The sequence below is a fragment of the Uloborus diversus genome, chromosome 1 (genome assembly GCF_026930045.1).
Source record: "Uloborus diversus isolate 005 chromosome 1, Udiv.v.3.1, whole genome shotgun sequence".
Taxonomy (NCBI): Eukaryota; Metazoa; Arthropoda; class Arachnida; order Araneae; family Uloboridae; genus Uloborus; species Uloborus diversus.
In genome coordinates, this window is record NC_072731.1 from 127494755 (window position 1) to 127521398 (window position 26644).

The 26644-nt window shown below is 32.5% G+C and overlaps 1 long non-coding RNA gene across 1 annotated transcript; it reads left to right on the plus strand.

Moving 5' to 3' along the window:
• The first annotated feature begins 428 nt into the window (after positions 1 to 428).
• LOC129232038 (uncharacterized) lies at positions 429 to 26644 on the plus strand. The gene is made up of 4 exons (XR_008581318.1): positions 429 to 493; positions 9033 to 9092; positions 15568 to 15745; positions 26360 to 26644. It is a non-coding gene; the product is annotated as an uncharacterized LOC129232038 (long non-coding RNA).

Here is a 26644-nt window from a genome sequence, read left to right on the forward strand (position 1 = left end):
AGAAAAACCGAGAATTCTAAAATATAACGACTAAATAACGATTCTCTTTTATTGAACATTTGAAGAAGAAAAGAAATTTAACAGTTGTGAAAAATTGAGAAATATTTCTAAAAAAACTCAAAATATGAATAAATACAAATCCTGTAAATAAGTAGATACAATTTAAGTTAAATGTAATGCATTATGAAAAGGAAAAGAACATACTCAATATTTTTTTTCTCAGCATCGAAACTTGAAACCATTTATCAATCGACTAATTTTTGAAGTGTCATGTTTTTGCATGCGTGGTTAAGCATGGGGCATTCTTCAGTTCTTATATTTTTTGTTCATTAAGCTGACTTGGACAACCACTTAAGTATTTTTCTCTAACCTTCAATTCAAGAACCAATTACTTGAGCTTACAGTCTTTTTATAAAAGGGAGGATGTCAAAATTATTGCTATTTTATTTTAAGGGTGCTGGTGCACAGAATTCTGAGGTCCAGACCGATCAAAGTAAGTAAATATCTAAGAACTTTTACGTTTAAGGTAAAGCACAAAAGTAAATTATTTTCAATGAACAGTTGAACATTTTAGTCTGTTGTTAATGTAACTTGCAAACAGCTGCTGAATTTTTGCACGTTAATCAAATTTTTTAGGAAAGTTTTCTTGATATGATACTTTGTCTTTCCGATAGGAAAACTCTAAACTAATATTCGAAATTTTGATGGTTTATTTATTTATTTATTTTTAAGCACAACTGTGGGCCTAGCTTATGATTAAACGACGGCCTTGACTTAGAACAGGAGTTGGTTGAACCTCTGTGTTTCAGCCATTTCTTGATATGAGTTGTGTGTTTAACATTCAGCAGCTTTATGCATTTTTTTAAAATTTTTCCTAAAAAGGCGGTGCAGCCATTATTTGAAGTTTTCCAGGAAGGCCAAGAGCCGCTAAATATTCTGCACCAAAAAATTCACTAAGAGAAATAGTTAGAAAGAACGTAGTATGCATGCTGCTGAATTTGCGCTTCAAACGAAGAATTTGAAGAAAAGTAAATGTAATATTATGTGCATAAATTTTGATGAATGCAAAACTTATTATCATCGAAAACTTAAAAATAATTCACAACATGAGATATTGCCATTTAATTTTTAAAAAATGAAATTTTAGTTTAATTTTTTAAATAAATAGTGAAAATTTATTTTGATTCAGTCAGATTTAAACAGATAAGTTTCAGCTTTACGATTTCAGTAAGAAAATTAGCTGGTTCATAAAAGACATTTTTACTCTTTAAGTAGTTCAATAAGTTGAGCATTCTAGGATTTTCATATTCCTTAAGTAATTTGCAATCATGCTTTTGACTAAAATTAACGCTAATAGTTTGGACTTTTTTTCCCTTTTTTCTTCTCATTCAAACTTAACCTCATACATTTTTAACCCCCGACACACAATGGAAGGGGGTTATAAGTTTGACGCATCTGTGTATCTGTCTGTGGCACTCTAGCGTCTAAACGGATGGACCGATTTTGGAAAAAAAAAAAAAAAATGCTCGAAAAGAGAGTTGATCAAAAGTGTTCTTAGCTAGGTTGCATCTTTGGCTGCCATTAATTAACGAAGATATTAATTAAAAACCTCTAAAAGAGTTTTCAAGATTTTTGCAGTGCCAACATAGATAAAAATTTTAAAATTTAATACCAAAATAGAGAGAATTTTTTTCCGCGTCTGATAGAATGTGTTTGGAATTTCCATGTTTCATAGAATTCGAATTATAACGTTTTTTTAAAGCAGATTTCAATAACGGCTAAATCTTCATTCCCTCGATTGATAGCGAATTCATTGTTGGCCGACAAGAAAATTAAAAGCAATGATTTAAAATTTTTATCTGTGGCCAATTTTTATTCAATAGCAAATAAAATACTTGATATTGATTTTTGATACTCCTAATATTAGGCTTTTAAAAGGGTTTTTAATTTTCCTTCTTGATTCTGCAGTGAAATTTTTAATTTCACCGTTGAAGCACTTTTATTATACTTGGCCTGATTGTCACGGAGAAATCTGAGGCCTGGTTTTACTTATATCTTTGCAACAAGACCACTTAGAGATTTCGGGATTTCACTAAATGATTTGCTTAATCTTTAGGTACAACTTAGCGCTGAAAAATTAAAATTCTAGAATAAAATTATTATTTCAATTAGGATGGAAAACAGCAAATCTCATGTAATTTCCCTATTAAATTTTTAACTAAGTTAAATAAGTAACCCACTGTTACAAATTTTGTTGCCTTGCAATAGTAACGTTAAAATCAATCATAATGAAAAATTTTGAATCAAGGTTTCTCTGAAGCAAGCATGAAATTAGCAAGCATAAATCTTAGAGAGGAACAAGGATTAAACTTTAGTGCCAACTGCTTAGTTTTAGACACGTATATCGTATATAGGTTTTCCCACTTTTAGTACCGAGATTTATATGAAAAAATAAGGTGAAGTTTCGTGAAGGTAAAATTATTCTATTTCTGGAATATATTTACACTAAAAAGAATAAAATAACAGAATTTTTTAAAAAATACAAAGCACTTTTCATAATGCACTCAAAAGGACAAAATAACTTTTCTGTGTCAGAAAGAACAATTTAAGAATTCCTGTAGTTTTCGAAAATTCCAAGAAAATGACACCACAAACGAAGAGAAAAGTGTTTCTAGTCATTTCAAACCAAACTTTCCCAATAAGAAAAATATGCATGTTTCAACAAAGTTATGATTGAAAGCTAGATAATGATAAGAGAAATTCTCTTCCTGACTTGAGCAGCACTTTTCTTTGTTTGTGGTGTCATTTTCTTGAAATTTTCGAAAACTACAGGAATTCTTAAATTGTCTTTTCTGACCCAGAAAAGTTATTTTGTCCTTTTGACTGCATTATGAAAAGTGCTTTATTTTTTAAAAAATTCTCTTATTTATTTTGTAACAATCGCTTTTGATTTTGATATTTTCTCTTTTTTAGGAAACATTAACATTCATAAGATAAATAAATACCTTTGTGCTGAACAGTAAAGTAAAAAAAAAAAAACAACGTTAAAAAAAGCACGAATTTGCCAATTACAGCAGACACGTGTTTCGGCGTTACAGGGAACGCCTTTTTCAATGCAAAAAGTAATGAGCTTATAACCAAGAAAAGTGCGGCTCAAGTCAGGAAGAGAATTTCTCTTATCATTATCTAGCTTTCAATCATAACTTTGTTGAAACATGCATATTTTTCTTATTGGGAAAGTTTGGTTTGAAATGACTAGAAACACTTTTTTCTTCGTTTGTGGTGTCATTTTCTTGGAATTTTCGAAAACTACAGGAATTCTTAAATTGTTCTTTTTGACCCAAAAAAGTTAATTTGTCCTTTTGAGTGCATTATGAAAAGTGCTTAGTATTTTTGAAAAAAATTCTGTTATTTTATTCTCTTTAGTGTAAATGTATTCTAGAAATAGAATAATTTTACCTTCACGAAACTTCACCTTATTTTTTCATATAAATCTCGGTACTAAAAGGGGTAAAACCTATATAAGTGTCTAAAACTTTAAGCAGTTGGCACTAAAGTTTAATCCTTGTTCCTCTCTAAGATTTATGCTTGCTAATTTCATGCTCGCTTCAGAGAAGCCTTCATTCAAAATTTTTCATTATGATTGATTTTAACGTTACTGTTGCAAGGCAACAAAATTCGTTAACAGTGGGTTTTATGTTTAAACATTTAATAGGGAAATTACATGAGATTTGCTTTTCATCCATAAGCTCGATACTTTTTGCAATGAAAAAGGCGTTCCCTATAACGCCGAAACACGTGTCTGCTGTAATTGGCAAATTTGTGCTTTTTTTAACGTTGTTTTTCTTACTTTATCGACATTCATATAAGAAACGCTTTTGTAAAATTTACTTTTCGAATTAATAATGGATGAACTGATCAATCGGCAATTAAGACTAATCGCCCAAATTTTGCCGATAAATCGGCGGGAAAATATCTTTGTAAATACTTTTTAATAATTAGCAACTCTAAAAGTATTTTTACTTCCTTTAAAAAAAAAGGAAACATTGTATTCGCGAAAAAATTTTCACTCAAAATTCGGCCTCAATTTCCATTTTGCTCACCGCCGAATTAATGTTGAGTTTTTTTTTCAACCCGACCACAAGCGGATAAGTGCCTAAGAACGTATAAACTCCCCGAAATATCCATTTTGACAATCCCCGGGTTAATTACAACGACTTTTCTCGTAACGTCCGTAGGACTCTAGTATTATGTATGTGAGTTTGTGCGTATGCGTGTCGCATAACTTAAGAACGGTATGTCCTAGAAAGTTGAAATTTGGTACGGAGACTCCTAGTGGGGTCTAGTTGTGCACCTCTCTTTTTGGTTGCATTCGGAAGTTCCAAAGGGCGTGTTTCGCACCTTTTAGGGAGGAAATCATTGTTAATTTCGATGCAAACTCAAGTGGTAATTTTTTTTTTTTTAATCTGGTTTTAAATTAGCCACTGTTGGTGATATTTAGAGAGTTAACTATTAAATCACATTAAATTTTTCAATAATGGGGAAATAACATTAAATTGGTGTAAAAGGAAGTCATGTGATGCACACATCAGCTCGTTTGAAAAAGAAATCAAGACAAATTTATTTATCTACTAGAGGACTCGACAGACGTTGTTCTGTTTAAACTTTATAAATTGAAAAGTTAAAAAATTTCAATTAACTATCAAGTGTTTGAACCATTCTGTTGAAAAAAATAAGCAAAAAAATGTTTTAAGCTGCTATGGTGTCAGAATGCGTACATTTATTACAACTTGATTTATCTAATGCCCACTGAGCAGTCGTTTTATAAACAATTTTTCCTTCCGTACTTAATGGTTTGCTCCTCCAGCCATACTCAATGGATAAAAAGCGTCCTCAGATATTTAATGTAAAAATCTAACTACCCATATAGAAAAAAAGGGAAATCCCGCTGCAACATCCCCCATAAGAAAAAGAATAAAACAATCGAAAGGATATCGCTTAGAAAAATGATAAAGGTAAAAACAGTTCTCTGAATAAGCGAAAATCACTTATCCCTCCCCCACTCCTCACGATGTAAAATAAACACATTCTACAACTAAAATGACTAAAAACTCTTTAAAAACGAAAAACAATTATTTGCAATTTGAAATATTTCGCCAAATAAAAATAAATAAATGAATGACATTAACAGTAGCTTTAAATTGTAAACAAATGATCACGCAACTCTATTGTTTATAGCCAAATTCGCCAAGCCACCACGTTACTGTAATCCAGCCGATCAGTGAGCAAAGCCAACTCCGACCGATTAGCTGTCCGATCTTTTGAACGAAAACATTTTAAATTTTATATATTGCCTAATTTGTTCTTTCCACCAAAGATAAAGATCTTCCACTGCACTGATCTTTTGTGAACAGAAATACTCTGTTGTAGTTTATCTGGACGAAAATAAAATTTGTTTCGTCCTTAAATTCCATCATCTTTTCCTTTAATAATGTACTGATTAGTTAGATAATCCTTAAAGTATTCTTGACATAGGTGCTCAAACTCAGATGGATTTCAGCCGAGAAGCAAATGTTGCTAGGTACGGTACTTTCTGATCATTTAGTTAGGAAAACCTAAAGTACCGAACTGGTCACATGGTTCAACTACGACGACAGAACACACGTTTTGCGTAAACTTTCCAGTACTTTACTTTAAAATATATCGCGGAACCTAAAATCATTGTTTTCAAGAAATGTGTGTGAAAAAAGGCTTCACTCTCTCTGTCTTTACGTTTTAACTATTTTCAATTGGCGTATCACAGTAGGAAATGTCATTACAAAAAGCAGAGCTGGCTATCTTATTGTCCTTTGGCAACGGGTTAAATATTTATTTCAGTTCTCGCTCAACAATAGGTTAAAATAAATATTAGTCATCTGGGAGATAAACCATCCAATGTTTAAATTAATTAATTAATTAACAAAAACGTTTCTGATTCGATCCATCGCGCTTCGAAACCATGCTTGCCACAAGTTATTTACACACAAAAAATTTGATCAAAATCGGTCCAGCCGTTTAAAAACCTTATGGTGACAAACGTCCGCACAGAGGATTTTTATATATTAAGATACTAATATTATAAAGAGAGAGGGCGGATTTTTGTGTGTTTTTATGTTCGAGGTAATCTCCGGAACCACTGAACCTATTTGAAAAACTAATTCACTATATGAAAGGTGCTTTCTTACTGAGTGACATAGGCTATAATTCGAAAAAAATCCGATAAATAGTTCTTTTACAAAAAATATATTATACAAAAAAATATATAGTATTGTATTCGCGAAAAAAATTTCACTCAAAAATCGGCCTTAATTTCCATTTTACGCATCCCTGAATGAATGTTGAGTTTTTTTCAACCCGATCACACGCGGATAAGTGCTTATAGACCCCCGAAATATCCGTTTTGACAATCCCCGGGTTATTTACAACGAGTTTTCTCGTGACGTCCGTATGTATGTCGCATAACTCAAGAACGGTATGTCCTAGAAAGTTGAAATTTCGTATGTAGACTCCTAGTGGGGTCTAGTTGTGCATCTCCCGTTTTGGTTGCATTCCGATGTTTCTAAAGGGGTCTTTTGCACCATTTTGAGAGGAAATCATTGTTAATTTCGATGCAAACTCAGGTGGTGTTATAATTTGGCGGACACTTGGCGATATATATCGTCAGTCTTTTAGTCGCCAAGTTTTATCGCCAACGTGGCGACAAATTTGGCGATTTTTTTTTTAAATTTGGTTTCAGTTTGGTCATTGTTGGTGATATTTGGAGAGTTAACTATAGAATCACATTATAATTACAAATAATGGGGAAATAACATTCAATTGGTGTAAAAGGAAGTTATGTGATGCACACATCAGCTCGTTTTATTCCAATTTAGTCCCAATTTTCACATAAACTCCTGAATATGGGAGTGAAAAATTACTTGCCCATATTAATATTATATATTTTTGAAAAGGGTAGAATTTTCGCGTTCTAAACAATTTGTTTTAATGCTCTAATTTACTTACGGCGGGAGTAATTTGCGTTTTTAGCTCAAACTTTTTTAGGCTTAGCTGAAATTTAGGCATTACTTTCTTCATTAAAACTATCAATAAAAAGTGAAGGAATTATCCCACAGTTTTCTTTTTGATACCATTGGAAAAGGTGACATTTTTTATTCCATATCTCTCTCCATCTATGGTCGAAAAACTTACCTTCTATCTTCAAAGGAAACAAAGGTACATGCGTTTTTAAATCAAGTTCGAAAATGTCATTTTAATTCAGGTCGTCAACCATTTTATTTTCGCGTTTCCACTGTTATGCTTTTTGAATTCATTGTTTCTTTCCTTATTTTGCATTTAATTTCGAAAACTTATTTCATTTTGACTTTCCTCGGTTACGCTTTTAAAATCCATCTTTCGTATTTTAATTTCTTAAAAGTATTTTAATATCTGTCCTCATTGTTTGGAAGGGTAATTTTTCATGTTTTTTTTAAATTTAAGCCTGATTATTGAATGTATGTCACTTGACACAATTTTTATTCTCAAGGTAGACCGCGCAAAGTGGGGCACGCAGCTCTTAATGTATAAAGATTTGAAAGCTAAGTAGTACTATTACTGTGATTTTATACTTTTTTGTTTGTTTGGTGAAACATTTATTATTGGAAAAGAAAAAAATCCGCTTCACTCGCAAAAGGGTTGGTTTCCGGTAACGTGGTCGCTTGGCACTGAACAGTTCAGTATAGGATTATTGTTTTAGAGCAGCCGTAAATGTAAATTCATTGTTTCGGCGATTTGTTTTGAAAGAAAAGGAACTTTTGATTTGTTTTTATCCGAGTGAAATGTACGACATTTTCTTCTTTTTTTTCTGACGATGATTTTTGAATGTTCCACGGGATGTTCCCCCCTCCCCCTCAGACGGATGAATTATGATAGCGTGGTTGCTGGGCGAGTTTGGTGCTAAACAATAGAGTAACGGAATTATTTTTACATTTGAAATATATTATTTGATGTCTTTTTTTTTTGGTTTATTTGGCGAAACACTTTAAATTGCAGTAAAAATCGCTTCACTCGCTAAATAGAGTTTTAAAGCAACTGTAACTTAATTTAATGATTTGACGAAAAGTTTTAAATTCCAAAGAAACTTTAATAGTTTTTTTTTTTTGAAAAGGTGTGTACGCATTTTATACAAAGAAAAATGGTCATTTCACATCAGAGGGGAGGGGCGTCAAATTTCTTTATACAACGATCTTCAATTAAATTTTTAGCACGGGCATCGTTGTGCGGGTACTGCTAGTTAACAATAAATAAATAATTTTTTGCAACGTAAGTATAACATGTAGCATGAAATTTTACTGCCCCTGAAATAAAGACAAACAATAATAAATTTTCATAAACCTGAATGAAATATTGAAATTAGTCCTCACAGCTGAAGCTCACGTAATACTATTAAAAATAATTAAGTCCGGGTATTTTTAAATTGTAATGCAAAAATATGACTATTTATTTACTTCAAAAGTATTTTACTCCATGCTTTTTTTTTTTTCGGTAATTTTAGCAGCGTTAACTTTAGCAGCTGAACCTTAGAAATGTGCTTCGTATAACTCTTAGTTCGAGCATGGCCCCACTCAATGGCGCTGGCGTTTACTTAAGTATTGAGTGGGGCCATGGTTCGAGTAATCGCTGACTGCGAAACTTCATGCACTCACTTGTGAAGACTGAAACAAACTGGACTGACAAAACTGGAGACTGAATTTGGGTTTTAGTTATAGTTTTAAAACTAATCACTTTAGGTTAAAACAAGAACTAATATTAAAAAAATCTCCATATTAAAGACGAGTTTTCAGACAGTAAAGTTTTTTTTTTTTTTTTGAAAATTGAATTATGTGTAATAATAAAAACTTTTTTTTTACAAACTTTTCAATCGAACTACTAATCAATTGTGATACGTTACCCAAAATCTTAGTTATTCATATATCCTAATATATACTAGATTTTTATAGTATTGTCTCTTCCCACAGATACGTCAGGATGAATTCCTTTTGCTTCCTATGGATTCCACTGTTCACCTGCGCGCTCACGTAAGTTTCCTGAAAGAATTTCGTCTTGGATCCTTGAGTACAGTGAAACTCGCTTAAGAACTTTTCCCGCTGAATAAGTCCTTTACTCAATATTTGTTCCTATTCCCAGATAATGTTAATATAACCCTTTTAAAAAGTTTAGTTTTCTAAAATTTCCTGGTAAATACGTTTTTGCTCTGTCTGAAATTTAAAAAATATTCATTACTTATATTCTGATTTCCCCACTGATTCAAATTGTTTTTAAAGTATAATCTTTTCTTCTTTTCTCAAACAGATTTTCTTTTTCACTTTTTCGCATTAAAGAGTTTAAAAAAATCGTTGCATCTATCAAGGAAAGAATAAATTTCTTGTAATACGGCAAAGAAAAAATATAGCACCAGATAGTAAATTATCGAATATTTTTAATGATGTTAAAATGTTTATAAAAATTATTACTCACATGCTATGTTTTCGTGGGATAGAACTTTAATAGTGCAACCATTTATTTACATTTAATATAATAGCTACACTGTAACAAATTTCGGAAACGTTTCTAGATATATCGGAAACGTTTCCGAAATAGTAGGAATCCTTCATCCAATAGCGAACTCCTCAATATTCAGAAAGCTTTTTGTTATTTCAAGATATCTAGAAGCGGAAGTGATGACGCAACGCTTCGAAACCTATTTCATCCTTCCAACACAGGCGCCAATGAGTCGGAAATAACGAGAACTTCTTTTTTTCTTATCTATGGTTGCTGCAGTCAGCAACTGTGTAGCATTGGATTGCTTGGTATTTCATGTCTAGAGAGTAGTAAAATGTGTCGAAACTAATTTTACGCCTTTGCATTTTGGACTGCCGTTGATTTTTTAGACGATGTACGCAGCTATTAAGTTAGTTAATAACCATTTGCTTCTTTACAATTTCCAATGCGACCATAATTAGATATATATTGTGTGTTCAAGCGTGAATAGTTTTAACACCCGTGTTTATACTTAATGAAACGAAACCCTTTGGATTACTTATTCAGTTGTAATGGAGGTACTTAGATTTTCTTCCGCTTATGTTCACTTGTGAGTATTAATGAATATTTTAAAACATGTTGTTATATACATTTATATTTTTGTTGATTTGCATTTGATGAGGCTCCAATTGTAACTGTTTTTGGGTTTATCGAATTAATTTAAAGTTATCCTACATACCTATGTGCGCGGTGTACTATTTGTTGTAACTAACTGAAACTGATTAATTACGCAAAAGAAGTAAGATTTATATTTGAGAAGCAATCACAGAAAAGTTATTTCGAAATGCTTGGATGTACATACATTTTGGTTCAAAAAGAAAAAAAATCAATTGTTTAATTCATTAGAAATATGGTAATGCAAAAATTTTCTAGTATTGTAATATGCTTCACAAAAAATGTGCCGGTATAATTTATCTTTTTTTATTATAATTTATTCATTCATTTAAAAATATTTATACCATTAGAAAATGACCATGTTATCTATTAGTAAGAACATAGTTATGCAATTAATTCATCTGCTTATTCATTTTGTTAAATGTGGTTAACATTTAAAAAATTCCTTGACATTAGTTCCGAAAATAACATTTCCTTCGTGGATATACTAGTTTAATGTAGGACAGTCAGGAGGAATGAGTCAGTGGCAAAAATGGAACAGCTGCATTTACATGCTGAAATAAAAAGTAATATTATTTCATGTCATCGTTTTAAAAGTGATCAGTTTTTAAATACTATGTTATTAATATGCAATGCACATATGGTGAGAAGACAAGGGGCGTTCACCACGCAGACTGTGCCATTGACATTTTCAAGAGGTTGCTTTTTTTAAGGTGGGGGCCGCTTTATATCATTTTATGGGTGCACCATCACTCTTATGGTGTGGGGGGGGGGAGGGAACTCTCGTATATATGAAATGGAATAAGCATGTGATAGAGTTCAATGTTTTAATAAATAAAATATATAATGCATTTTGCGCACACTCTAAATCAGTAACCTAATTTGATTAAGTATCTATATTTGTGATAAACTGGAAAAGGGCAAGAACAGAGGAATAAACCCGAATGGTTCCAGCAGGGGGACTTTGGTGTCATATTTAAATTCATCAATTTCTCTGTTGGTACTTTTCGGTACACTTTGTTCGTCAAAGAAATTGACTTGACGTGAACGAATTTCGGAACGAAAAGTGTAGGTAAGTTTTGTCAAATTTTATCCGAAAATAAAAGCTATCAAGTTTGATACAAAATATGTTTTTAAGTTCTGCATTAAAAATACAATATGTTGATAATTTTGTCTTGAAAATATTGAGAGAAAAACTGAAGTTTAATATTGTTTAACAAACAATCCCACTTCTGAGAAAGTACTCCCCTTCCCTCCCCCGACGATTTTGTGATTATGAATGAAACTACTATATTATTTCATAAATTTTCAAAAATTTATAACTGTGCATATGTTATGCTGTTAACCATGCTATTTGTCATTAGAAATTCAGAAAAAAAAATCCATGAATGATTCTAAAATTGCTTGTTTCATTGCTCTTAGATATGAAAGAATTGAAACTGATATGGCATGCAATACTATTAAAAAAGAATTATTTTTTAGAAAAAATCACGGAAAAAGGATTCCGAAATTCTCAGAAACGTTTTTGAAAATTGTTTGGAGAATTCCGAAATACTCGGAAACGTTTTCGAAACTTTCATGAACCACAGCTGCACAGAATACTCAGAAACATTTCTGGAAATTACGGAAAGAGGATTCCGAAATACTCAGAAACGTTTCTGAAAATTACAGAAAGAGGATTCCAAAATACTCAGAAACATTTCTGGAAATTATAGAAAGAGGATTCCGAAATACTCAGACACGTTTCTGGACATTACAGAAAGAGGATTCCGAAATACTCAGACACGTTTCCGGACATTACAGAAAGAGGATTCCGAAATACTCAGAAACGTTTTTGAAAATTTCATGAACCGCAGCTGCACGATATACTCAGAAACGTTTCCGAATTTTTTTTACAGTGTAGGCTTGCGGAGTCGGAAGGAAAATGGCCGACTCCGGCTATTTTTTTTTTCGTCATTTTCCCCTCCTTATGGGAAGGGGGGGAAAACTCCCTGAACAGAGATTGAAATATTAATTCCTTTTATGAAGTTTTCGTCATTTCGCACCAAAACTTATTTGAATTGTACCCTTAGAAGTTTCTATCGAAGCTACGAGCAGTGATTTACCCTCCACTCGCCCTTTGGATCCGGTTATCGTTGCTTAGCTATGGTTTTTAAGGGTTAATCAGTCAGTGTAAAGTTGTTGCTTACATGCATATCGTTATTTATAAGTAATAGCATTCTTTTTTTAGAACTAGAGGAGCTTTTTATTAAATTATTTTACATTCGTTTAAATTTTTTTAAGCATCTTTTTAAGAACACTTCATTCTCCTAAATTCTTACTGAAACCAAAGAATGTTTAAATCTATTTAAATAACAATATGTTTTTCATTTACAAGTTTCAATTTCATACTCTACTTACATTTTAATCAGTGATTTAGTTTTTTTTTTGGGATACATTTTTTTTTCTATTTTATAACCGGAGACTGAAGTAAAAAAATAATTATTATTTTTATTTGAAAGGGAAATTAAAAAAAAAAAAAAAAAAAAAAAACTTAGAAAATATTAGGCGACAAACCCGTCTGCTGACAGTAGCTGTTAGTTAAAGAAAGTTATGTAAATAAGCAAATGAGATGTTCTCGGTGCAAGCAACTATTACAGAAAATTCGATAAATAATCAAGCCATTCGATAAATAATCAATGGCAGTTATTTTCTTATTGGTAGGCCTTGTAATGGAAGCAATTAGTCGTTAGTTTTTTTTTTTAAATGTAAGCAGAGTCAATGAAAACTAAAGAAAAAAAGAAGCCCTGAATCAGATTCGGAGTAGTCATATTTTCTAGCGACTCCGACTCCAACTCCTGTTCCTCAAAATCCGTCCGACCGATTCCACAGCCCTGGTAGTAGCATTTGCTCAGCGGATAGTTTGAATGGAGCGGTCTAATGCGGTAAGAATCTCTGGAACAGTTCTGAAACTAATTTCACGAAGTGGTTCCTTCATGTTATTAAATAAATTAGCAACGAGGGCCTATGTCTACCACTTCTTGGAATTCGCTACAGAACAATTCCAGAAATTCATGCTGCTCTCTATTCAATTTTCCAGCAGAACAGGCGCTACTATAGGTATCCTACGACTTCCACACCGTTGGAAACTGTTTGCACACCTTTACGGTGACTATTTGATGAAAACTTGGTGACGTGTATCACTTTTCTATCAAAAGTAATTAAATTGTTGCCACTATAAAAATTCTAAAACTACTATATTATATCATTTTTAACTGAATGCCCAACTAAATATTCAATCTAAAAAAAAAAACAGGTATTTTTACAAGCTGATAAAATATTTGTTTTCATTGTCGTTTATCACACACACACATATATATGTATCTACAAACACGCAAAATGTTCGGAAGTGACCACACTATACCCCCCGTTTTACTTTTAATATTATGTTAGTTTTGATTGATTAATTACCTTGAAGTCTTAAGAGTCATAAACATCAGTATGAACACCATCCATATCATAACACAGTTGAGTTCTGCTTAATTCTTTCAGAGATACGTCACTAGAATAAAGATAGGCATGTTCCAAAGCTGCTCGTAATTCCCGGGTTGTGCAATATTCTGCGTCTCTTATTTGTTGCACTATGTAACTACTAAAAATGCCAAATGAAAAAATTTCACCATAAAAAAAAAAAGTGGTAGTGGGGGGGGGGGGGAGGTGCATGTCCACTTACGGACCAATATATATATATATATATATATATATCTTAATCTATAAAAATCTTCTGTGCGGACGTTTGTCACCATAAGGCTTTTAAACGGCAGGACCGATTTTGATCAAATTTTTTGTGTGTAATTAAGTTGTGGCAAGCATGGTTTCGAAGCGCGATGGATCGAATCGGAAACGTTTTTGTTAATTAATTAATTAATTTAAACATTGGATGGTTATATCTCCCAAATGATTAATATTTATTTTAACCTATTGTTGAGCGAGAACTGAAGTAAATATTTAAACCGTTGCCACAGGACAATAAGAAAGCCAGCTCAGCTTTTTGTAATGAAATTTCCTACTGTGATATGTCAATATTGAGAATAAATAAAACCTAGAGGGAGAGATTGAAGCCTTCATTTCTCTTGAAAGCAACGGTTTTAGGTCCCGAGATACATTTTAAGTAAAGTACTGGAATGTTCACGCAAAACGCGTGTTCTGTCGTCGTAGTTGAACCATGTGACCGGATCGGTGCTTTAGTCTTCCTAACCAAATGATCAAAAAGTACCGTACCTAGAAACATTTGTTTCTCGGCTCAAATCCATCCGAGTTTAGGCACCAATGTCAAGAATACTTTAAAGATTATCAAACTAAATCAGTACATTACTAAAGGAAAAGATGATGGAATTCGAAGACGAAACAAATTTTATTTTCGTCCAGATAAATTACAACAGGGTAGTTCTGTACACAAAAGATCAGTGCAGTGGAAGATCTTTATCTTTGGTGGAAAGAACAAATTAGGCAATATATGAAATTTTAAAAGTTTTCTTTTAAAAGATCGGACTGCTAATTGTTCGGAATTGGCTTCGCTCACTGATCGGCTGGATTACAGTAACGTGGTGGTTTGGCGACTTTGGCTATAAACAATGGAGTTGCGTGATCATTTTTTTTTACATTTTAAAGCTACTGTTAATGTAATTTATTGTATTTTTTGTTTATTTGGCGATATATTTCAAATTGCTAAGAATTGCGTTTCGTTTTTTTAGTCATTTTAGTTGAAGAATGTGTTTATTTTACATCGAGAGGGGGAGAGGAAGGGAATAGTATGATTTTCGCTTATTGAGAGAACTTTTTTTACCTTTATCATTTTTTTAAAACGATATCATTTCGATTGTTTTATTCTTTTTCAAATGGGGGATGTTGCAGCGGGATTTCCCGTTTGTTCTAGATGGGTAGTCAGTTTTTTTTGCACTTAATATTTGAGGACGCGTTTTATCTTTTGAGTAAGGCTGAAGGAACAAACCATCAAGTACAGGAGAAAAAATAGTTAATAAAACAACTGCTCAGTGGGTATTAGATAAATCAAGTTGTAATAAATATTTCTAACACCATTCTGACACCAAGCAGCATAAAACATTTTTTTTTACTTATTTTTTTCAACGAAACGTCTCAAACACTTGATGGTTCATTGAAATTTTTTAACTTTTCAATTTACAAAGTTTGAACAGAACAAGGTCTGTCGGGTCCTCTAGTATATATATATATATATATATATATATATATATATATATATATATATACATCAGTGGTGTAAAATAACTTATTTGTAAATGTACGCTAGAAGCTTGAGCTTCAACTGTGTTGCAAACGAAATGCTGTACTTTTTTGCAGAGTGTGGTGTGTTGAACGGGCACCTGTTCCAACAAACAACGGGCGTGCTCCTTCGCCTGCTCTCGCTCCTGCACCTTCCTGCGGTCGCTGTGAACCCCGTAATTGCCCCAGGATCACTACCCCTTGTATGTGTGGAACCTATTTGGACGCTTGTAGGTGTTGCCCCAACTGCTACAAGGTGAGAACATCCATTAAAAATGTAATGTAAAACTAATAAGGTCTTTCAAACGTGATTAGAGCAGCTGCCTGGGGCTCAACCCCCGGCATGGGTCATGGGAAGACCGTTTTATTTCTTCCAGGTTGGATGGCAATTTTAAAGCTTTGAGCTAAAAAGTCAGAGAAAAATGTATGCTAAACGCTTACACATAACAGTAACTACGATTCAAACTGCATAACACTGATTGTTACAAATGACATTTTTTAACTGCAAGTTATAAATAGACGAAATAACATTATTTGGTGTGTAGGCAGAAAAAAAAGAAAAAATCCTGAAAAATGTTGGAAAAACAGCAAGACACAATTGCAAAATATGTTAAAAATAAAACAAGAAATGGATACGTAAAGACAAATAAAAATAACTAAGAAAGACAACACAACACCTATATGACTAAAACCAAAGGAGTTTAAAGAAAGGGGAAGGGAAAAAAAACTAATTTAAAAGAAAGGAAACCAAACTGCAGAAAAATACGGAATGGCTTTAAGATCGTTTTCGGGCAATTCCACGGGAAATGATTATTTTATCCTGTACGTGACGCCTCATATATTTCATCAAAAATAATAATTCAAAAGGGTAAAGATAAAAATTTATAGCTTGTCAAATTACAAACGAATGTGTAACTATTTAAGCAGACGATTTCGTCATTAATTTCTTTAGGTAATTACTTTTTGAATAAAATATATGAACCGTCATGTGCGGGACAAAGTGACTACTTTTTCGTTGAATGGCTCAATATATTTTTTTTTTCAATGGTTTGAACTACTGTTTCTCAACAAATGAGATATGTTTCCTTCACATTGGAACATTTGCTCTCAAAATCTATAATTTATTTTAACATTAATAGATTAATAGAGCAAAAATACTAACTAATCCATAAGCAAGTTACAAGAGGTTGACTTTGGATGTCCCACACGGGACGCATGCAGATAAATTAAATTTTAAGTAACAAAATTTTTTAATGAAAATATAACTGTGCCAGGACATTAGTATCTTTGAATCAAATGTGAAGATTAAAAAAAAGTTTACCCATGTTTAATTAAAATTTTAAGAGATATGACAAAAAGTTAAGGATACTTTAGCGTCTTTTGGTTCCGCATGTGACGGTGAATTGCTTTTTCTAGATAAGAATTATTCTTCAGAATTAAGAAAGACGCCCAAATATCCAGATCTAAAGAATTTGGGATTGATTTGATTCCCAGCAATGTTGAGCAATATACTAGACCTGTTCAATTGGTGCTTTTCACATAATTTTTATGCTCATTTAAGCGAAATTTGAAAGAATGCCGGATCTGTCCGACATATTCAAGAACGCAGCTGCAATTTAGTTTTATAAATTCCACAACAATAAGAAGGATCAATAGAATTTTTAAGAGACGAGAACGAAAGTTTATATTTATTGGCAAAAAATAGCACCTGTGGAATAGGAAGCCCTTAAGAATCTTAGCCACCTGAAGACTAATAGAAGGAAAGAATGGCAAAACAACGAAACTTTTAGTAAGTGTTTTCTGTTCCTGATATCTTTTTAGAAATTTTTCCTAAAAATATTTTTTTCGCTATAAATAAAAACAATGTTTCATTTCAGAAAGAAAACTATCCAAAATAGGACATTTTTATGAGTGGAAAAAAAAACTAAAAGAAAAAATTATGACCTTTCAAGAAATAAAAATAATTGAGAATTCAAAGTGAAATTAAAGATTAAGAAATGTTAAGAAAGATGGATCGCTTCTCCGCACGTGAGTAATCAAAAGGAAAAAACATATGTACAGAAAGTGATAAGAAGGGAGTAGACTGATGCGAGGGATGCGTTCCTGCAAGATTTTTCGCGTAAGAAAATAAAGTGTCCGAATGACGGAAGAACTGATAAGGAACTAAAAAGTTAAGGTAATCATAAAACTAATAACGGTTGGAAAATTTTATAATTTAAATTTAAATAAGGTAGTTTCATAAGCTAATACCTCTTACAGCAACAAGGTCTTCTGTACTATTATAGTAATTCACAACACTAAAAACTGGTGACTTTCTAAAAACTTTGTAAAGTATGAAAAGGTAATTAATCATCACGTTAATTGGAAGCAACACATGATAGTAAAAACAATCTATTTTTAATTTTGGCATTCATTACCTGAATATTTTCTTATATTGCAAATAACCTTTCCACCTTTCATCGTTTTAACAGAGAAAATTATAGATTTCTTTCATCTCCAAGAGTTAAAAGTGATTTTGGCGCTCTTTGTGGCACTAAGAAGGTCTGACGATGATTATTTAGAATCATGATTCAATATGGAAGGGAAGACAAAGACTTACGTACGACATACGAGAAAGGATAGAAAATTCTGATCTCTGATTAAATGCTTAAGCATCATCAGTAAATTTTACTCAAAATGTGAGTTAATAACTTTTTATTGTAATCGTAATTACAGGATGAGATTTTGATTGCAATTTGATTCATAACGATATTGAGTGCATCCATATATAGTGACTTTGATTATCACTACGATTACAGGGCTTTCAAATATTAAGAATGATTACGCAAAATCGCAATCGATTACGGTCGATTGCGATAACCTAATTGTGATTACTCCAAGCCACCTGAGCCCAAAAATAAATAAATAGATAAATTAGTTAAATAAATAAATACATAACTAAATAAAATGACATTAAAAAATATCTAGATTAATTCATACAAACAAAAAAATATTGTGCATAATTAATGTTTAGCATCTTTGTCCTAGTTTTGGGGTTCAAAAGTACAGTCTGGTACTTATGAACACCAACACATTTTTTTTTCTTTTGTTATCACTGCTGATAGTTGTCCAAACTGATTTCAAGTTTTCTCAAAGATCTTCTCTTCCTTAGCAGCTATAAATCCAGAATGAGCTTCGTCATTAACCAGACAAATTGTCTGATCCTTCTCATCAAAACTGAGACGGCAACCCATTGTGGGCCGTGGCCTTTTCCATAATTTTCTTCCAGTTGGATCTATTTCTTGCCTGACTTCTCCAATTTGAGGATTTAATAGTTATTAAGTCTCCTATCAAACAATACAGCCATCTAATTTTTGGTCTTCCTCTCGGATGTCTGCCAGTTGGTCTATTGTTGGCATTCCTAAGGCGCATTGCTAAGAGGTGGGGTGATGTGGAGAAAAGTTGGTCTTGCATTTAGGATCTTAATTGGGATGGAATCAGGGGGCATGCGGATAACGTGTCCTACTCATCTCATTATTTGCAATTTAATGTATGTTCTGCGTTTATATCTCGATAGTATCTGTACAGTTCAAAGTTATGCTTTTTCTCCATACTCAAATGATTTCCATGCCCCTAAACATACCCCGTAGAATTTTTCCTTTAAAAATTGACAGATACCTGAGCTTTTGGTTCATTGCCCATACCTTTATACCATAATTAAGAATTGGCCTAATAGTTTTATAAAGTATTAGCAGTACCCGCACAGCGATGTCCATGCTAAAAATTTAACGGAAGTCCGTTGAATAAAGAAAATTGACGCCCATCCACCTCTGATGTGAAATGATCATTTTTCTTTGTATAAAATGCGTACACACCTTTTCAAAAAAAAAAAAAAAACTATTAAAGTTTCTTTGGAATTTAAAACTTTTTGTCAAATTATTAAATTAGATTTACAGTTGCTTTAAAACTCTATTTAGCGAGTGAAGCGGTTTTTACTGCAATTTTAAATATCTCGCCAAATAAACAAAAAAAAAGACATCAAATGATATTTTTCAAATGTAAAAATAATTCCGCAACTCTACTGTTTATCACTAAACTCGCCTAGCAACCACGCTATCATAATGCATCCGTCAAACGAAAAAAAAAAAAAAAAAAAAAAACCCATCCCGTGGAACATTCAAAAATCATCGTCAGAAAAAAAGAAGAAAATGTCGTACATTTCACTCGAATAAAAACAAATCAAAAGTTTCTTTTCTTTCAAAACAAATCGCCAACAACAATGAATTACATTTACGGTTGCTTTAAAACAATAATCCTAGACTGAACTGCTCAGCGCATAATGCTTTTGCAAGTGAAGCGGATGTTTTTTTTTTGGCAATAATAAATGTTTCGCCATACAAACAAAAAAAGTATAAAATCACATTAACAGTAGCTTTCAAATCTTTATACATTAAGAGCTGCGTTACCCGGCTTTGCTCGGTCTACCTTGAGAATAAAAATTGTGTTAAGCGACATATATTCAACAATCAGGCTTAAATAATAATAATAATAATAATAATAAAACACTATGCAAAATTACCCTTCCAAACAATGGCGACAGATATTAAAATACTTTTCAAAAATTAAAATGCGAAAGATGGATTTTAAAAGCGTAACCATGGAAACACGAAATAAAATAAGTTTAAGAAATTAAATGCAAAAATAAGGAAAGAAACAATGGATTCAAAAAGCGTAACCGTGGAAACGCGAAAATAAAATGGTTGAGAACCTGAATCAAAATGGCATTTTTTGGACTTGATTTAAAAACGCTTGTAACTTTTTTCCTTTGAAGATAGAAGCTAAGTTTTTCGACCATAGGTCGAGAGAGATCTGGAGTAAAAAAAGTCGCTTTTTTAATGGTGTCAAAAAGAAAACTGTGAGACAATTCCTTCACTTTTTATTGAGAGATTTAATGAAGAAAGTAATGCCTAAATTTCAGGTCAGCCTAAAAAAGTTCGAGCCAAAAACGCAAATTGCTCCCACCGTAATTAAGTTAGAGCATTGAAACAAATAGTTTAGAACGCGGAAAATTCTACCCTTTTCAAGGATATATAATACTAATATGTGCAAGTGATTTTTCACTCTCATATTCGGGAATTTATGTGAAATTTGGGCCTAAATTGGAATAAAAAAAGAACGTACTGAATTTTACTGAATATTTATCAGATTTTTTCGAATTATGCCTATGTCATTCAGTAAGAAAGCACCTTTCATATAGTGAAGGAATTTTTCAAATAGGTTCCGGAGATTACCTCGAACATATAAACACACAAAAATCCGCCCTCTCTCTTTGTAATATTAGTTTAAATAATTTTTGCAATTTCCTAAAAAGTTGAAAATTAAACAAGCCGTAGACCTAGTAATAATGATTTTAATCAATAGTAGTCGCTTTAGCTGTGTGGAAAATGTAGTTTTCTGAAAAGAGATTAATTCCTCCTAAATTGAATTATCCGATGACAAAATAATACAATGTGCAGGCACTTTTTGGGAAATTCCGTATTTTCTTTTTTGATCCAATATTAACTAATAACTAACCAAAGCCACAGGAATTTGCGTCATTTCTCCTTGCGAAAATTTAATGAACTTCTCGCTATGATAAAGCAACAAAATACTACAGTAAGGCAATTCCGCGGTAGCAGAAATATCAATCGTTGCATAAAACACCCTACTGTTAGATCCTTGTTTTCACTGCATGAAGTTTGTGAAGAACACGGATCAGGGGCGCCGATTTGGAAAAATTATTGAGGGGGCTGGGCCAGACATCACCGGGGGTTTATGGGGTTATGTAACCCCGCGGAGGTTACCCCCCCCAAAGAAAGGTCGTTTTTTGTGCCTTGAAAATGCCAATTTACATACTTTCTGGTGTGTATAATTTAAACAAACAAACAGTATGTGACATGGCGTTTTCAAAGTAAAACAATCCAAAAATTGGTATACAAATTTTTCTGGTTCAACTAGATCATGCCACTTGTCTTAGTAAGAGACATTTTTTTTGTTCTATTTTATGGGGAGTCATGCAGTGCCGTAGCTAGGCATGGAAAAGGTACGGCGCTTGACTTGCATTGAAGGGCACTCCCAGAAACTCCGACTTAAAAAATATTGGGAGGAGGGGGCATGCCGCAGGAAATTTTCTAAATCTGAGATGAAAAATAGTGAGTTTTAAAGTTTTTTAAAAGCATTTTAAAGTCATATAATCAACAATAGAACCCCGAAAAGTCGACAAGCCCGACACATATTTTTTGGCTTTGAAAAAAGGAAAAAATAAATACGAACACACACAGTATTTTTGTAAAAAGGTAATTTAATTTAAGCATGCTTTTTAAGACCAGTTGTTTTTTCATTAGTGATATCGGCTAACATATTCAAGCGTAAACGCAGTCTCTCAATGTCTAGGTCACTTTTGAAAAACTCAGTTGATTTTTCAAAATGTTTCACCTTTGTTTAATAAAAGCAAGCACTCTTGTTCAACTGCAATGACCCGTGTGCGTCCAGTTGATGTAAATCGCCCAACAATGCAAAATTGCACCATTTTACAAACCTCAATGTATATTGCCTTGTAGTACACTCGAGTCCCGACCTACGCGAGGGATGCATTCCAAGACCCCTCGCGTAAGTCGAAATTTTGCGTTGTGGAAAAAGGTATGTGTAAAATTTTTTATAAACGTACCCATTTATTTTAGACACTTGTAAACACTCCGTCAAACTGTTAAAAACCATCTCTTAACTCTACTCTAACTTTACATTCCTGTTTCTTACATAAAGAACTGAATGTTACTTGTTTTTTAAAAATACCGTTTTATTCAACATAAAATACTGCTACGATGTACAAAATCAATGATCAATGGGAAAGAAAGAAAAAATAAACCGGCATACGGTAAGCACAGTATAAAGTAAGAAAAGCAAATGCATCTTTAGTTGTACTGAACAGTCGATCCATTAATGATATTTGTACACAATACATGAGCAGTTTCCATTTTCATAAATATTTGCAGGGGTCTGGCCAGAGGATATTTGGGTCCGTTAACGGACCCTTCACAAAAATCCGATCAACCAAAACGGACCTTTCACAAAATCCCGATCAAACAAAACGGACCTTTCACAAAATCCCGATCAAACAAAACGGACCCTTCACAAAATTCTGATAAACAAGATCGCATATTTCTGTGTATAAACCGATAATTTTTGGAACCTTTTTTTAAGTCAAATTAGAGGGATCAGCTTATACAAAATCGGCTAATTTTGAAAAAAAAAGAAAAAAAAAATCGGCACTCTTGGGATGCTCCCGCAAGCGATAAATAATTGCTACTGCCAAATAAATATAATGGTTGTTTGTTTTATCACAGCTAATTAGCAGCGGTGTTTTTGTAAACTTTTCTGAAAAGGCGTTGTTAAGCACTTTTCTCCCCGCTCATGATTTAATAAACAATAATAGTAATAATATATATCTGCGAAATGAACTTAGAACTGCAAAGGGATAGTAGGGTGAGGAAAAAATATGATCGCTTCAGATAGTGTTACCAACTTCAAAATTATCACCACTTAGCGTCTGGCGTTGAACCTTTATAATGACTTGATTAGAAAATATTCTCATCATTTTGCTAGCTTGTCAATATTTGCGTTTTTACGGTGCAGTGCGATGTTTAATTGTTATTTTGGGAGAAAATTATATGGGTTTTGATTTTTCGATGCTAACAAGGATGATTAATTTTAAATAAACTCTTTTAATTACCGTTTTTTTTTTCTTTAGATGTCTACATTTTGAAAAATGCAATCTTTTAACATCCGATATGAGAATCATATTTTGTTCTTTTTTCAAGCTAACTTCGCTTCATTAGGATTCAAATAAATGAAAAGTCTCTTTATTTCTGTTAGAACTCTCATTTCAAGTTTTTAAAGCAAAATTCCATTTTCTGTTACGAGTCAAAAACTAAAATGCTAAATAGATGCTTTATTTTATTTTATTTTTTGGGTCAACTGTGTCCACAGATATTAATGATATGTTTATCATAGGACTCTAAAATGCAATTTTAAAATAATTTTATCAAAAATATTTCTTTTATAAGTCGTTTGTATACTTTTGATGCCTTTATTTTGAGAATTGCGATCTCTTTGCATCCGCTATGGGAATCCGATTTTTCGAATTTTTAATTATGATTACGCTTTGTTAAGAGGTAAACAGTTGAAATATCTTTTTATTTTTGTTAAAATCACGGAATTTAAAAGTTTTAAACGAAATTCTGTGCCTTTTAAGAGTGTCTTGGGTCAAAAAGTTGAATGCTGAACCCTATTCTGAATTTTATTTTATTTATTTATATTTTTGTTACAATTATTTTACAGAAATATATCTAGTATAATTTAACATAATGTAGAATGGTAGATAAATATTGATACTTGAAAGAGCGATGCCCCCCCCCCCTCCCGCCAAATATCAGAAAAAAAATCCAGAATGATTTTCTCGACGTAGAAGAGGAAAACACTCAACTTTAAGTTTAATTGATGCAGTTTGTGCCATCTCTAAATTCTAAAATTTCGTTTTAACAAAAATTTTTTTTTTTTTTTTTTTTTTTTTTTTGCGAAATTTTTTGATTTTTCACAAAATTAATTCATTTTTCACAAAATTATTTGATTTTTCACAAAAAACGGACCCTGTGAAAAATCCTCGACAGACCCCTGATTTGCATTTTACTAAGACACTACTCGGTGAATTTTTACGGATTTCCTTTTCTTGACTTGTAATTGTATGTATGGAAGATTCACTCATATCTAATTCTCGTGCTACCTTCAACGCATTTTTTAGTTGAGCTTCAGCTTTTGAAGAAGCTCTAGCTTTTCTTTAACTGTCAGAAACTTTCTCCTTTTATCTTCACAAACTTTAAATGAAACAGCGCTCTTAGGTGTCATTATATTTCATTAACTTTCGCATTTAAAATGAAAAAGGAACTTCCACTCTCAGCGATGCTAAAAGGAAAAAGATCCATTCATGAAAAAAAAAAAAAAATTAGTAGCCAAAGCCGATACGAACACACCACGATTCCTTCCCGAGAATTTTCGTGTTGCGGGTGCGGAATTCGCGTTAGGTCTGAATACTGGAGAAAAAATCGCGTTAGTTATAGCCATTTCGCAAAAGTAGCTGGAGTCAACTGTATTCCTTTTGGATTTTGAAAGTGTGCGGTGAGCTGCCTTCGTTGTTTTCACTTCTTTGGTATACGTCGATTCCGAGGAAGGGAAGGATCATCATTTTGTAAAGGTTTTCTTTTAAATACAATTCCTAAAAGTATTCAAAATTATCACGCCTCCCATTTTATATACAAATCATGCTCTCATATATTTTTTCCGAGTCAGCAACACTTAGGTGAGCGCGCCGCAGCGCTGCCCACCGGCAACAGACTTGACCCGTAATTCGCGCACTATGACAAATTTTTACAGTACTCGCAGCACTGTTACACTATCATTATTCACACCACTCGTTTTCAGTTAACCTGCTTACACAACCGTAATAATTATTTTTTTTTAACTCATTACTGAATGTATTTTACAAGGTAAACTATCTTCAAATAAGGAAAATAAAAGATAAATTTATGAGTTTAAAAAGCATAATGTAATTAATAATTTTTTTGATTTATTGGGGGGGGGGGGCTCTGCCCCCTCAAAAATATTTTTGAGGGGGCTCGGGCCCCCTCAGGCCCCATGGAGTCGGCGCCACTGACACGGATTCTACTTGTATATAATGAATGCAATAAGATTTTGAAAATTTCCGGAAACAAAACTAAAATAATATGTCTGGCTCAGTAACGGACGCATATTAGATACGCTTGTTAGTGAGTCAAAAAAAATATTACTTGAACATAGTTTCTGGAAATCTTCAAAATTTAATTACATTACACAGTATAGTAACCGCCACTTATAAAATCACTGGATTATAAAATCAACCACTTTTTAAAATCAATTCTGGAAGAACTGAATCATTACAATATCAAAATATGTTAAAACCAACCTGTAATAAAACCATTATCGCCGTTTTATAAATCAAGATTTTGAAAAGTTTATGATAAAGTTAGAAAATGTCAAAATTTTGAACATAAATAATTTATTCCAAAGTTATATGTCACACCAAGAAATATAGGAAGCGATATTGGAAGATTTGGAAATCACAGTGCCAAATTTGTTCTCTTCAATAGACGCTAGAAATGGGGTTGACATCATAAGATGCACTTTAGAGTAAAGAGTAGTATAGGTAATGTTGAAACACACAACACAACAAAACCTTGTGTTACAAAAAATTTTATGAACTTTCAAATTCTGCTAATCGATCAAAATTTCGAATTTTTTTAAGACCTCTGTATAAATAAAAAAAATACTTTGTTTAGTTCAGATGCCAGCTCACTAATATACATTTAGCAATTCATTTGTTTCTAGTGTATTTAAATCTTAAAATCACCTACTTTGTAATGCCGGTTTATAAAATCAGCTGCTTTATAAGATCGAATGCCTTCAGAATCAATATGATTTAAAAAAGCGACGTGCACTGTAGTATTGTCCAACCACGGATTGTATGGAATTTTCAAATGTCCAGATAAGACGAATCTATCTGAATGAGGGGGATAAGTAAATATTTGATGCTGGAATTCCGCTCATTTGAACGAGACTCTACTTCTGCAAAAGCTGGCATCGCTAAAAAATAATAGATTCGTCCATTTACGGCTGTAAAACCGGATGTTTGTCTTTCCATATAATCCGTGGTCAGACAGTAGAGTCTGGTTCTTCATATACTTCGTTCGATGAATTTTGGAGCTTATTTTCAGTGAGAAAAGTTTATTTTTAATCAAACTTTTTTTCTGTTCCTATTTTCTAGTGCCCTGGTGATACATGCAGCATTCTCAACAGCGAACGATGCGCAGGAGGAAAACGATGCTTGGCGCCACCAGATGTCAGTCCGTACATGGCGATTAAGTACAACGGGACGTGTCAGTAACAGTACTCATCACTGAACCACATTAGTAGGAAAGCTAGTTCTGCATGCTTCTTTTAAAATATGCAGATGTATTTTGTTTTGATCGTATTAACACTAGATATAATAGATATATGTGTAGTGAAGAAATCATAATAAATATTTAAAAGGTACAATAAAAATTTTATC